The 11,368-nt window shown below is 49.9% G+C and overlaps 1 long non-coding RNA gene across 2 annotated transcripts; it reads left to right on the forward strand.

Annotated features, from left to right (window-relative positions):
- Positions 1-5,885: 5,885 nt before the first annotated feature.
- Positions 5,886-10,278, forward strand: LOC103878642. Of its 2 annotated transcripts, none has more exons than XR_004179339.1 (4): positions 5,886-6,201; positions 7,209-7,615; positions 8,114-8,199; positions 8,435-10,278. It is a non-coding gene; the product is annotated as an uncharacterized LOC103878642 (long non-coding RNA). The 2 variants fall into 2 exon arrangements; XR_002517975.2 differs by having other exon boundaries at positions 8,631-10,278.
- The last annotated feature ends 1,090 nt before the right edge of the window (positions 10,279-11,368 follow it).

Genomic DNA, 11,368 nt, shown 5'->3' on the forward strand with positions numbered 1-11,368 from the left:
CACACCTGTAATTCCAGCACTTTGGGAAGATGACAGGGCAGGATTTCTTGAGCCCAGGAGTTTGAGACGAGCCTGGGCATCATAGTGAGACCCTGTCTGTACAAAAAATTTTTTAAAAGTATCCAGACGTAGTGCCGCGTGCTTGTGGTCCCAGCTACTGGGGAGGCTGAAGCAGGAGGAACGCCTGAGCCAGGGAGGTCCAGGCTGCTGTGAGCTGAGATGGCGCCATTGCACTCCAGCCTGGGTGAGAGAATAAGATCCTATCTCAAAAAATAGATGATTGATAGATAGATAGATAGATAGATAGATAGATAGATAGATAGATAGATAGATAGAATATGACATTCAGTTCTGAGTGCCACCAATCTGTTAACGATGGGACCTCCCCACCTTACCCCACCCCATCTCTCAGATAGTGGGATTGAGGAGAATGGACAGGGAGGGACACTTTCTATTTTATGTTTTACAAATATATTTTTAATATGAGCATATATTGTCTCTATAATTCTTTTTTAAATTGTAGACTAAATTCTGGGTGTCATCCCTGATGAAGGGATCTTGCCAGTCTAGGAAGGAGGGGGCAGGGTATAGGAACTGGAGCTCCTTCACCTTGAGAGAACAGGGGTTCATAGGAGTATGGTGGCTGTCTAACCACCCTGGAAGATCCAAGAGAGCAGGTTTATTCCATGTGTATCTCCAGCGCCCAGACCCAGGGCCAGGAGGTGGAGTTCTCAAAAGGGAGTTCAGCTGTGTGACAAAGCATATTGCTAGCCAGGAGGGGCTGCCCTCTGCTGGAAAAAGTGGGATAACTTTGAAAGAGCTTGGGTTGGAAGTTACTGGGATGTTTATACAGGAGAGTCAGTGGTGGGGAGAAGATTCGGTTTTAAAGTCTTAAAGCTACAGAAGGGTGCTGTGGCTCATGCCTGTAATTCTAGCACTTTGAGAGGCTTGAGGCTGGAGGATCATTTGGGCCCAGGAGTTCAAGACCAGCCTGGGCAACATAGTGAGACTCTGTCTCTACCAAAAAAAAAAAAAAAAATTTAAAGCATGGTGGCGTGCGGCCAAGTGGGGTGGCTCACGCCTGTAATCCCAGCACTTTGGGAGGCTGAGGTGAGCGGATCACGAGGTCAGGAGATCGAGACCATCCTGGCTAACACGGTGTAACCCTATCTCTACTAAAAATTAAAAAAAAAAAAAAATTAGCCGGGCGTGGTGGCGGGCGCCTGTAGTCCCAGCTACTCGGGAGGCTGAGGCAGGAGAATGGCGGGAACCTGGGAGGTGGAACTCGCAGTGAGCCGAGATCGTGCCACTGCACTCCAGCCTGGGCGACAGAGTGAGACTCCGTCTCAAACAAAGAAAAAAAAACCAAACAAAACAAAACAAAAAGCATGGTGGTGTGCACCTGTAGTCCCAGAGGCTGAGGCAGGAGGATCGCTTGAGCCTGGGAGGTTGAAGCTGCTGCGGGTCGTGATTGCACCCCACCCTCCAGGAAAGCCTTTGATGTTCAGCTCTCCCAGTCTGTGATCCTACCAGTGGGCTGCAGTACCCACTCCTGCCTGCAGGTGACAGCCTTGGCTCTGTAAAACCCAGGCCTGTTTTTGGTGCGCTGGTTCCCACCCTTGGCCGGGTATTGTTTTCATCTGGAGAGTTAGGGTATTGCAATCTACCGAGGCCTGGGGCTGCACTTCCGGATATTCTGATTTAATCGGTCTTGGGTGGGACCTGAGCATTGGGATTTTTGAAAGCTCCTCAGGTGGCTGTAAGCCAAGATTCGGAGTGACCGAGTGCTTAGACCCTGACATTTCTGTGGATTCGGTGGGCAGATTGTATCACTTTATCTTTTTTCACTGTACTCTGGAGGGGGAGACTGAACGCACGGAGAGAAAGTAGGAGCATTAAAAGAGATGTCACCAGAAGCTACAAAACATACCAGCTCATTAAGATAGAGACAAAATAAAATAAAATAAAATAGGTCCCTCTACAAACAAGAGAGAGAGAAGAAACAGGAGCTTAAACAGTGCCCGTGAAGGAGTTACAGGCCTTTAACTCACCCAGGAAGTGAATTTACTCCAGCCACACAGAGGGCAGGGGAGTGCTCCAGAAAGCAGGGCGACACGCTGGGTGGGGGCCAGAGACCTCTCTCTTTCAATAGCAGTGGCTTTAGTATGCGGCCAGGCAGGGGCAGTTCTGGAATTCAGGACTCTCTAGGGACCTGAGGGTATGGGCTGGCAGAAGGGGATTCACAGGGCGAATAAGGGGCCTGCGGGGAATTGGCTCCAGCCAGTGACAGTGAACTGACCCAGCCCAACGCCTCTGTCCCTAGGCATGGTGGCTGCCCTCATATCTGTCCCAGCCCAGCACTGGGATCTCACAGAGAAAATAGCTATTGTCATAACTCTTCAAGATGCTGGACCACAAACCACATTGCTGCGGCCTGTGCCAGGACTAGAGGGAGGCAAGTGAGGCACCCTCTTCAGGCTCAAATCTAAGGGGACTGCAAAAAACCCTCAGTAATCAAGGCCAGGCACAGTGTCTCATGCCTTTAATCCCAGCACTTTGCAAGGCCAAGGTGGGTGGATCAGCTGAGGTCAGGAGTTCAAGACGAGCCTGGCCAACATGCTGAAACCCGGTCTCTACTAAAAATACAAAAATCAGCCGGGTGTGGTGCCGTGCACCTGTAATCCTAGCTACTAGGGAGGCCGAGGTAGGAGAATTGCTTGAACCTGAGAGGTGGAAGTTGCAGTGAGCCAAGATGACACCACTGCATTTCAGCCTGGGTGACAGAGTGAGACTCTCTCTCTCTCTCAAAAACAAACAAACAAAAAACCCCTCAGTAATCAAAATTAATCCTATTGTATTGCAATATTTTTTAAAATTGAAGTTAGTGTAAAAAACACCCATGATGAACAAAGTTTTCAATGAAGACAGGATGGGTGTTCTTGCCTTTATGAGCCTAAATGACTTCTCTTGCCTTTACTCTGGTGCGGCATGGCACGGCTCTGGACTTCTGTAAGGGAATCTTCTATTTTTCATCCACACCTTGCAGGAGCCACAGGTCAGCTTTGGCACCTCAAGAACTTTAGCACTCAGGGTGAGGCCAGGCTGGAGACCCGGATGCCTGGCAGAGCAGCAGTGCCACCTAGTGGCAGGCTCTGGTGCCAAGGCATGAAGGGTGATGCCAGACAGAGCAACAGAGAGGGCCAGGAGTGGTCTGGGAGAGAGGGTTTTCCAGAGCACAGGAGCACGCGAGCCTCTGCCTGGGCAGCTGCACGGGTGTCCGCTGAGGTGGGGCAGCAGGGAGGCTGCGTGAACAGATGAGGCAGGAGCAGGAAAGTGAGAGTCAGTGTTGCTGAGACTGATTTTTCCGGCAGGCAGGAAATTCCCATGCACAGTCTTGGCACAGCCACAGGCAGATGGGGTGACCTGGAAGCAGTCGCCCCTCCTTGTCCTCATCTATGAAACAGGAAGGTCAGCACAGACCCTCTGTCTCTGTGGCTTGCATACTCTTCAGAACTTGTGCCCAAGTTTCCAGTTCCAGGGACGGGTGTGAGAAATCAGCTTCCGAGCAACAGAACAGCCTCCTGTTGGCAGCTCCAGGCCACTTTTTTTTTTGGAAACGGAAAGTGGTGGGGAGAAGTTTTTTTTTTTTTTTTTTTTTTGAGGCGGAGTCTTGCTCTGTTGCCAGGCTGGAGTGCAGTGGCGCGATCTCGGCTCACCGCAAGCTCCGCCTCCCAGGTTCAAGCTATTCTCCTGCCTCAGCCTCCTGAGTAGCTGGGACTACAGGCTCGTACCACCACGCCTGGCTAATTTTTGTATTTTTAGTAGAGATGGGGTTTCATCATGTTGGTCAACATGGTCCCAATCTCTTGACCTCATGACCCGCCCACCTTGACCTCCCAAAGTGCTGGGATTACAGGCATGAGCCACCGACCCCTGCCAAGACTGGGTTTTAAAGTCTTAAAGCTATACAGGGTGTTGTGGCTCACTTTCCTTCTTTCATTCTCTCTCTCTCTCTTTCTCTCCCCTTCCTTCCCTCCCTCCCTCCCGCTCTTCTTCCTTCCTTCCTCCCTCCCTCCCTTCTTTTCTTTCTTCTTTCTTCTTTCTTTCCTTTCTCAGACAGAGTCTCACTCTGTCATCCAGGCCAGAGTGCAATGGCATGATCTTGGCTCACTGCAACCTCCGCCTCCAGGGTTCAAGTAATTCTCCCACCTCAGTCTCCCGAGTAGCTGGGATTATAGGCATCCACCACCATGCCCAGCTGATTGTTGTATTTTTAGTAGAGTTGGGGTTTCACCAGGCTGGTCTTGAACTCCTGACCTCAGGTGATCCACCCACCTCGGCCTCCCAAAGTGCTGGGATTACAGGCGTGAGCCACCGCGCCTGGCCTCCCAGCCACTTTGGACATAACAGTCCCAGGAGTAGCATCACCAGCCACCACATATCCAATCCAAGGGAGAGGAAGGAGGAAAGGACTTCTCCATGTGGATGTCCTCACCCAGCCTCGAGACTGTGATTTTCTGGAAACTTTTATAACAAGTGCTGTCTGTGCCAACAGCTTAGCACTTGGTGATACTGTTAATTAATTCCCAGAATCTTAGACACTAGGGTGGCGAATAGGATTTTATGAGTGCCTGAGTGCCAGAGTAGATTAGCAAGAGAAAACAAACAAACAAACAAACAAATAAAAACAGAATGGAGAGATTTCACTCTTGGACATGGAGTTTTGAGAAATCCTCCAGGGTCTGGTTCTCAAAGGGTGGTCCCTGGACCAGCAGCATCAGTATCATCAGGGAACTTGCTAGAACTGTAAAACCTTGAGCCCCACTCCAGACCTGAGAATCAGAACCTGGAAGGTGTGGTCTGGTGAGGTGAGTTTCAGTCAACATGCCCTGCAGAGCATTCCGAGGCATGTTCAGGTTTGAGAATCACTGATTTTGAACCATGCTTCTCAAACCCCGCTGTACCAGCCGGTCACCCAGGGATCTCGTTAAGAATGCAGATTCTGATCCAGTGGCCTAGAAAGGGGTCTGAGACTCTGCAGTTCTGACAAGCTGCCAGGTGACACAATACTGCTGGTCTTTGGAAAACTTTGTGTAGCAGGGATCTAGGTCTGCATTTCCCAGACAAGCTTTGCAATGAAAGTCACCTGGGTGCTTATTAACTATGCAGGTTACCAAGTCTCTCCTGTGGAAATTCCTGTTTTGTGGATCTGGCTTCGGGCCCAGGAATCCGCTTTTTAAAACAACTGCTCTAAAAGTTTACCTTTAGGCTGGTCATTAGAATCACCAGGGAGAGGCGGGCGGATCACGAGGTCAGGAGATCGAGAGCATCCTGGCTAACACAGTGAAACCCCGTCTCTACTAAAAATACAAAAAATTAGCCGGGCATGGTGGCGGGCGCCTGTAGTCCCAGCTACTCTGGAGGCTGAGGCAGGAGAATGGCATGAACCTGGGAGGCGGAGCTTGCAGTGAGCCAAAAAAGCCCCCCGCACTCCACCCGGGGGGGGAGAGCAAGAAGCCACCGCATAAAAAAAAAAAAAAAAAAGAAAAAGAAAAAATAAAAAAATAAATGCAGATTCCCAAGCTCCAACCCAACCTATTGAATCAGAATCTCTAATGGTGCAGCCCTAAATTCTGAATATTTTTTTAAAAAGTAAACCAGGCAGCCAGGCATGGTGACTCACGCCTATAATCCCAGCACTTTGGGAGGCCAAAGCAGGTGGATCACAAGGGCAGGAGTTTGAGACCAGCCTGGCTAATATGGTGAAACCCCGTCTCTACTAAAAATATAAAAACTAGCCAGGTGTGGTGGTGGGCGCCTGTAGTCCCAGCTACTTAGGAGGCTGAGGCAGGAGAATCGCTTGAACCCCGGAGGTGGAGGTTGCCGTGAGCCAAGATTACACCACTGCACTCCAGCCTGGGCAACAGGGTGAGACTCCATCTCAAAGAAAAAAAAGTAAACCAAGCAATGCTGATGCCCAGCTAGGTTTAGAAACCCTTAAAATAGTTCAGACCTCTCCTTGTTCAAGTAAGTAACCAGAAACCTGGAGACTGAGATGACGAAGATTGTGAAAGAAACTGAAGGGAGTTAAGACTGAAACCCAGATTTTCTCATTCCTACTTGAGTGTTCCTCCAACGACTGTGTGTGTGTAGCTTTGAAAATACAAAGCATTGGGAATAGGAACTGTGATACAAACAAAGGTAAGTAAGACAGCGTAAGTCGTGACTGCTACTCAGGGAGAGTAGAGGGAGTTTTTAAAAATGCCCCTAAAAAGGTGCACAAAGGATAGGGGCGTAACCACTGGTGGGTGGGGAGGACCAAGACAGCCTGAGGTGTGTTAAGATTTCGAGGGGAGGTGGCTGGGCAGGAGTAGCGAAGGGGAGCCATGTCTGCGGGCACAGGTGGAAGGCCAGGTTGAGTATCCATCTGAGGAGGCTGGGCGTGGTGGCTCACGCCTGTAATCCCAGCACTTTGGGAGGCTGAGGCGGGCGGATCACAAGGTCGGGGGTTGAGACCAGCCTGTCTAATATGGTGAAACCCTGTCTCTATTAAAAATACGAAAATTAGCTGGGTGTGGTGGTGGGCACCTACTGTAGTCCCAGCTACTTGGGAGGCTGAGGCAGGAGAATCGCTTGAACCCAGGAGGCAGAGGTTGCAGTGAGTGGAGATAGCGCCACTGCACTGCACTCCAGCGGAGCGAGACTCTGTCTCAAAAAAAAAAAAAAAAAAAAGCCAATATCCATGTGAGGCAAGTGTACCAAACTGTTGGTGGGCCGGGCGGGGCACTGACAGTGTCTGGGGAGAGCAGTGACCAGTCAGAGTTGTGTTTCAAAAGGCTTGATTAAGGATGACGAAGCAGTATTAACTAACTTGAATGGACTCAGCTGTGACATTGTCTTTCTTGAACACTACACACTTTGGGGCCAAATGGCTGCTGAACCATGTGTACCCCAGCTCGCCAGATCTTCATATCGCCAGCCTTTACAAGCCAAAAAGTGGTTTCAATTGAGCCATGACATGCAGGAAGAGACTGCCCAAAACTGCTTCTTCCTTTTTCTGTAACACTTAATATTCACACTGTCTTTTTAACTCAGCAACACAGGATGACTTAAACTACAGACCTAGTATTAATATTTCCTTACAGAGGTGGCAAGAACCACCAAAACAAACAGAAAAGCTCATGTTCATCTCCACCCCCGTATTTCAGACAGTGACACGAAGGCAGTGGATTCTCAGCATTACAACGCAAGACAGAACTTGAAGAAGAAGGCTGGGAGGAAACCAGGGTTGAATGAACACTGACTCTGTGCTCAGCTCTGAGCGGGCAAGCAGTGGAAAGGCCCCTGGGCTGTGAGCCAGGAATTCAAATCCCAGCTTGTAGAGCTGTTCTGGGGGTGAGAAGTTTGGGGTCCCTCGTTGCTGCACCCATTCCAGGTTTGGGGCTGGTATCTGATCTGACCCCTCCCTAAGGTGGGCACAGGAGAAGGAGCGGGGAGAAGAAACAGGTGGCCGGAAGACACCCCGTGGAGGGCTCCCTCTGCTTGCAACAGGACCTGCGGAGGTTGCATTGAAGTGCTGGTCTTCCCAGAGAAAATGACCCCTCATTCTCAAAGGGTAAGAGGGAGCCCCACGGGGCTGTGTGCTCTTGGCCATGGGAGATCAACTGTGGCCACATCCAGTGTAATCAGTGTGTGTTTATGGATCACTCACTACATGCAAGACCGGGACACAGCCGGGATTTACTGTGGGGCTAAAAGCAAGTCACTTAAAAACGTAAAAATTCATGTCCTTTTTTTTTTTTTTGAGACGGAGTCTCGCTGTGTCGCCCAGGCTGGAATGCAGTGGCCGGATCTCAGCTCACTGCAAGCTCCGCCTCCCGGGTTTACGCCATTCTCCTGCCTCAGCCTCCGAGTAGCTGGGATTACAGGCGCCCGCCACCTTGCCCGGCTAGTTTTTTGTATTTTTAGTAGAGACAGGGTTTCACCGGGTTAGCCAGGATGGTCTTGATCTCCTCACCTTGCGATCCACCCATCTCAGCCTCCCAAAGTGCTGGGATTACAGGCTTGAGCCACCGCGCCCGGCCTCATGTCCTTTTAATCTGCTTTTCAACAGGGAACATCACGTCTGAAAGCTCATGGCCTCTGCCTACCTCGTGGGACAGTGCTGGAAATTATACTCATGTTTAGATAGAATTCTCTGTGAGTGGCTGCTGTTGTCTTTCTGTCAGCACAGACAGGTGCTGGGGTACCCACCTTGGGGTGGGGTGGCAAGAGAAGGCCAGCTTATATCCACCTCGTTGTCTTCCTTCCTTCCTGACTTGACTTTCTCCTGTGTGGCCTCCTCAGGAGGGGGATGTGGTTGAGAGGAGAATGTGTACTTTACCCCTCACCAGTCCAGAGACGGTCACATAGCCCAAACCTCTCCCCTTCCCAGAAACCTGCAAGTCCCCCTCGGTGCGCCCGTGTGATGAGAGGCAGGCTCCGATAGCCACAGGCTGGTGGGCCACTAGGGAAGCAGAAAAGGAAGACGTTGGATGATTCTAGCTGGAGATAATGAATTGAAAAGCTAGTCTTCGTTTCTGGAAATGATGCCGTGAGGCCCTCAAAATAAACATGCACCTGTCTTTCAGGTCTCAACACCTGTTGCTCTTGGGACAGAGACCCCAGGCCCAAAATAGGCACAGCTGCTATGGATGATCTTCTCACCCTTCTGGAGCCGAGGCTGGGTCATGTTTGGAAATACATCTCCCTCCATCCCCTCCTCCCATCCTCATTCGGAGCCTTAGGGCTTTAAGAGCTCTTTCCTCGTTCCCTCTCCCCAGTCTTTCTTGGGTATCTCTGCTTCTCCCATCCCCTGTTCCTGGGCATGTCATAGGCAGTTGGTAAATGACAGATGCATGAATACATGTATAAGGAAACACAGATCTGAAATTTCTAGGAGTAAAGTTTGGAGCAGGAAGCTCTGGCTGGCCCTGGGCTTTTTGCTAACGGTGTCCTGGCTTCGCCCGGCAGCATCCCTCCCCACCAGGCCTTTGCCAGGACGCTGGATCCTCTCTTCAGGCTTCTGAGCAGTGTAAATTGCAAACAGCTACCCCCACTCCCCAGGCCAAGAAAACCAAGGATTGCTCACAGTTTTGTCAGGAATCACTTCTGCCTTATTATTCTCTCTTTATTACCAAATTGTGGAGGCAGAAAGTCAACAGAGAAAGAATTTGTTTTCCCCAAGGCCACACAGATTGCCCCAACACTTGGCTTTTCCTGCTAGGAACTCAATCTAAAAGATGGGCTTTCTTTGGTTCTCTGACTGTAAAAGCGTGCCACCCTGTCACCGTCCTCTATCATGCAGGATCCCTATGGGCTTGGTTTGGTTGTGTTCTTTCATCACTATTATTGGGGAAGTTTTATTTCCTTTACCTTCCTTGAGGTGTGAGGCTTCACCTTACCTTGTCTCCATTATCCCTGAGTCACTGAGGAGTCCTTTGTCAATGACACCTCTCCATATGCTTTACCTAAGCTGCCCCTTCTCTCAGCAAGCTCACTGCAGGCTTCCCCATGAAGGCCACCTAAGGGTGTCTATCATCCCCTTCCTAAATCTCCCCAGGACTTTGAACAAGGACCATGTCCCGTTTAACGTCACCCGAAGAAGACTCATCAAAGCCCAGGAGTTGGGAGTTCTTGCTCCTCACTACCTTGGCAAGCATGAAACATCTTAGATAAAAACAATCTGTGCCATCCCCTGGCTCCGGATGGCCTGCAGTTGGGGCATGAGCGCCTCCAGAATGTCTTGGCATGGCTGAGGGTAACCGGATCGCCGCTCAGATCCAGCAAGCAGCCTCAGAACCTCCCAGCCGCTGTTGTTTTTAGCACTGGGATTATTGATAGGGGTGTAAAAAGACATCTGTGTTCTGAGTGGCTCGCTCACCCCACATTCCTAGGCACACTTGTTTTATTAAAGCTCTCAGCTGTCGGGTGATCCAGGCGTGGAGAAATGAAAGGCCGCCCTCACCAGCTGGTGGCGGGCTGCAAACTGCAACTAGTTTTCCCCCATAAGGACATGTTACTGCTATTAGAAACTGTGTCCCTCACATGTCCTTAAGAAGGGGGCCATCTGCCAACCATAAATCAAGACTTCAGCTGTTCCAAATAAAGAAAGAGTCTACCCTCCTTGCTGGCGGTCCTTTTATAGTTGACAGATTTTTTTTTTTTTAATCTTGTGCTTGGCCGTGTATTTCTTGTGTAATTAAAAAATTATAAAAGTAATAAAAAAATACAAATCCACTGCTAAGAGATTTAAGACTCAATAAAAAATTCAGAAAGCCAGAGGTTTCCAGATAGCATGAGGATTACAGGGAGAAGGTTAATATATTCCATACCCCAACACCAGAAAGAAAGAATAAAAAAGAAAAAGCAAGCTGTTTATGAAAGGGAAAAGTAATTAGAAATGGCCCTTAATGGCTGGGTGCGGTGGCTCATACCTGTAATCCCAGCACCTTGGGAGGCTGAGGCGGGTGGATCACCTGAGGTCAGAAGTTCGAGACCATTCTGGCCAACATGGCAAAACCCCGTCTCTACTAAAAATACAAAAAAATTAGCCAGACATGGTGGTGTGTGCCTGTGGTCCCTGCTACCCTGGAGGCTGAAGCACAAGAATTGCTTGAAACCGGGCGGCGGAAGTTGCAGCGAGCCGAGATCGCGCCACTGCGCTCAAGCCTGGGTGACAGAGCGAGACTCCTTCTCAATGAAAATAAAAAATGTGATAAGAAATGGCCCTTAATTTGGAGAGGCTCACCCAAAAAAAGTGAGATTCAAGGCGCCCTTCGTTCTTTTGCCACCCTGCCCTGGAGCCCATGTACGAAAGAGCCGGTGGATGTTGCAAATGAGCTAAAGTCACCTAAGTTCCTACTGAATGGCCGAAGGTCCTGTCCTAAGAGAGTCTCCCTGAGGATGGGGTGGGCTGAGGTGGTGGACAAGAGGAGGGTTATAGAGAAACACCTGGCGGACGCTAACAGAAACAGTCCATCATCGAAAACAAAACACGAAGTACGCTTTGGGTTCTATCAGCCCAGTTTCAACACAGCTGTACCCCGTGCTCCAGCTCTTTGAGGGATTTCACCTGTCTATGTGGCCAGCTGCCCTGATAAAAGGTTAGTACCTTGTAGGGTAAAGGAGTCTTAGGATCCAGAGAGAATCCCAGCTCTGCCATTTTGACCTGAAACAAATCACTCAGTGGTTCGTGTCTTCATCTGTAACGCAGGGTTGATAAGGTCCATCTCCTCATGGCTGAGTCTGGGTGCTGAGGGCACGAGGGAGTGCATGCCAAGTGCACACAGATAGAGTTCAGTCAGTAAATAGTGGCTGATCTCATCCT

This window comes from Papio anubis, chromosome 17, assembly GCF_008728515.1.
Source record: "Papio anubis isolate 15944 chromosome 17, Panubis1.0, whole genome shotgun sequence".
Classification (NCBI taxonomy): domain Eukaryota; kingdom Metazoa; phylum Chordata; class Mammalia; order Primates; family Cercopithecidae; genus Papio; species Papio anubis.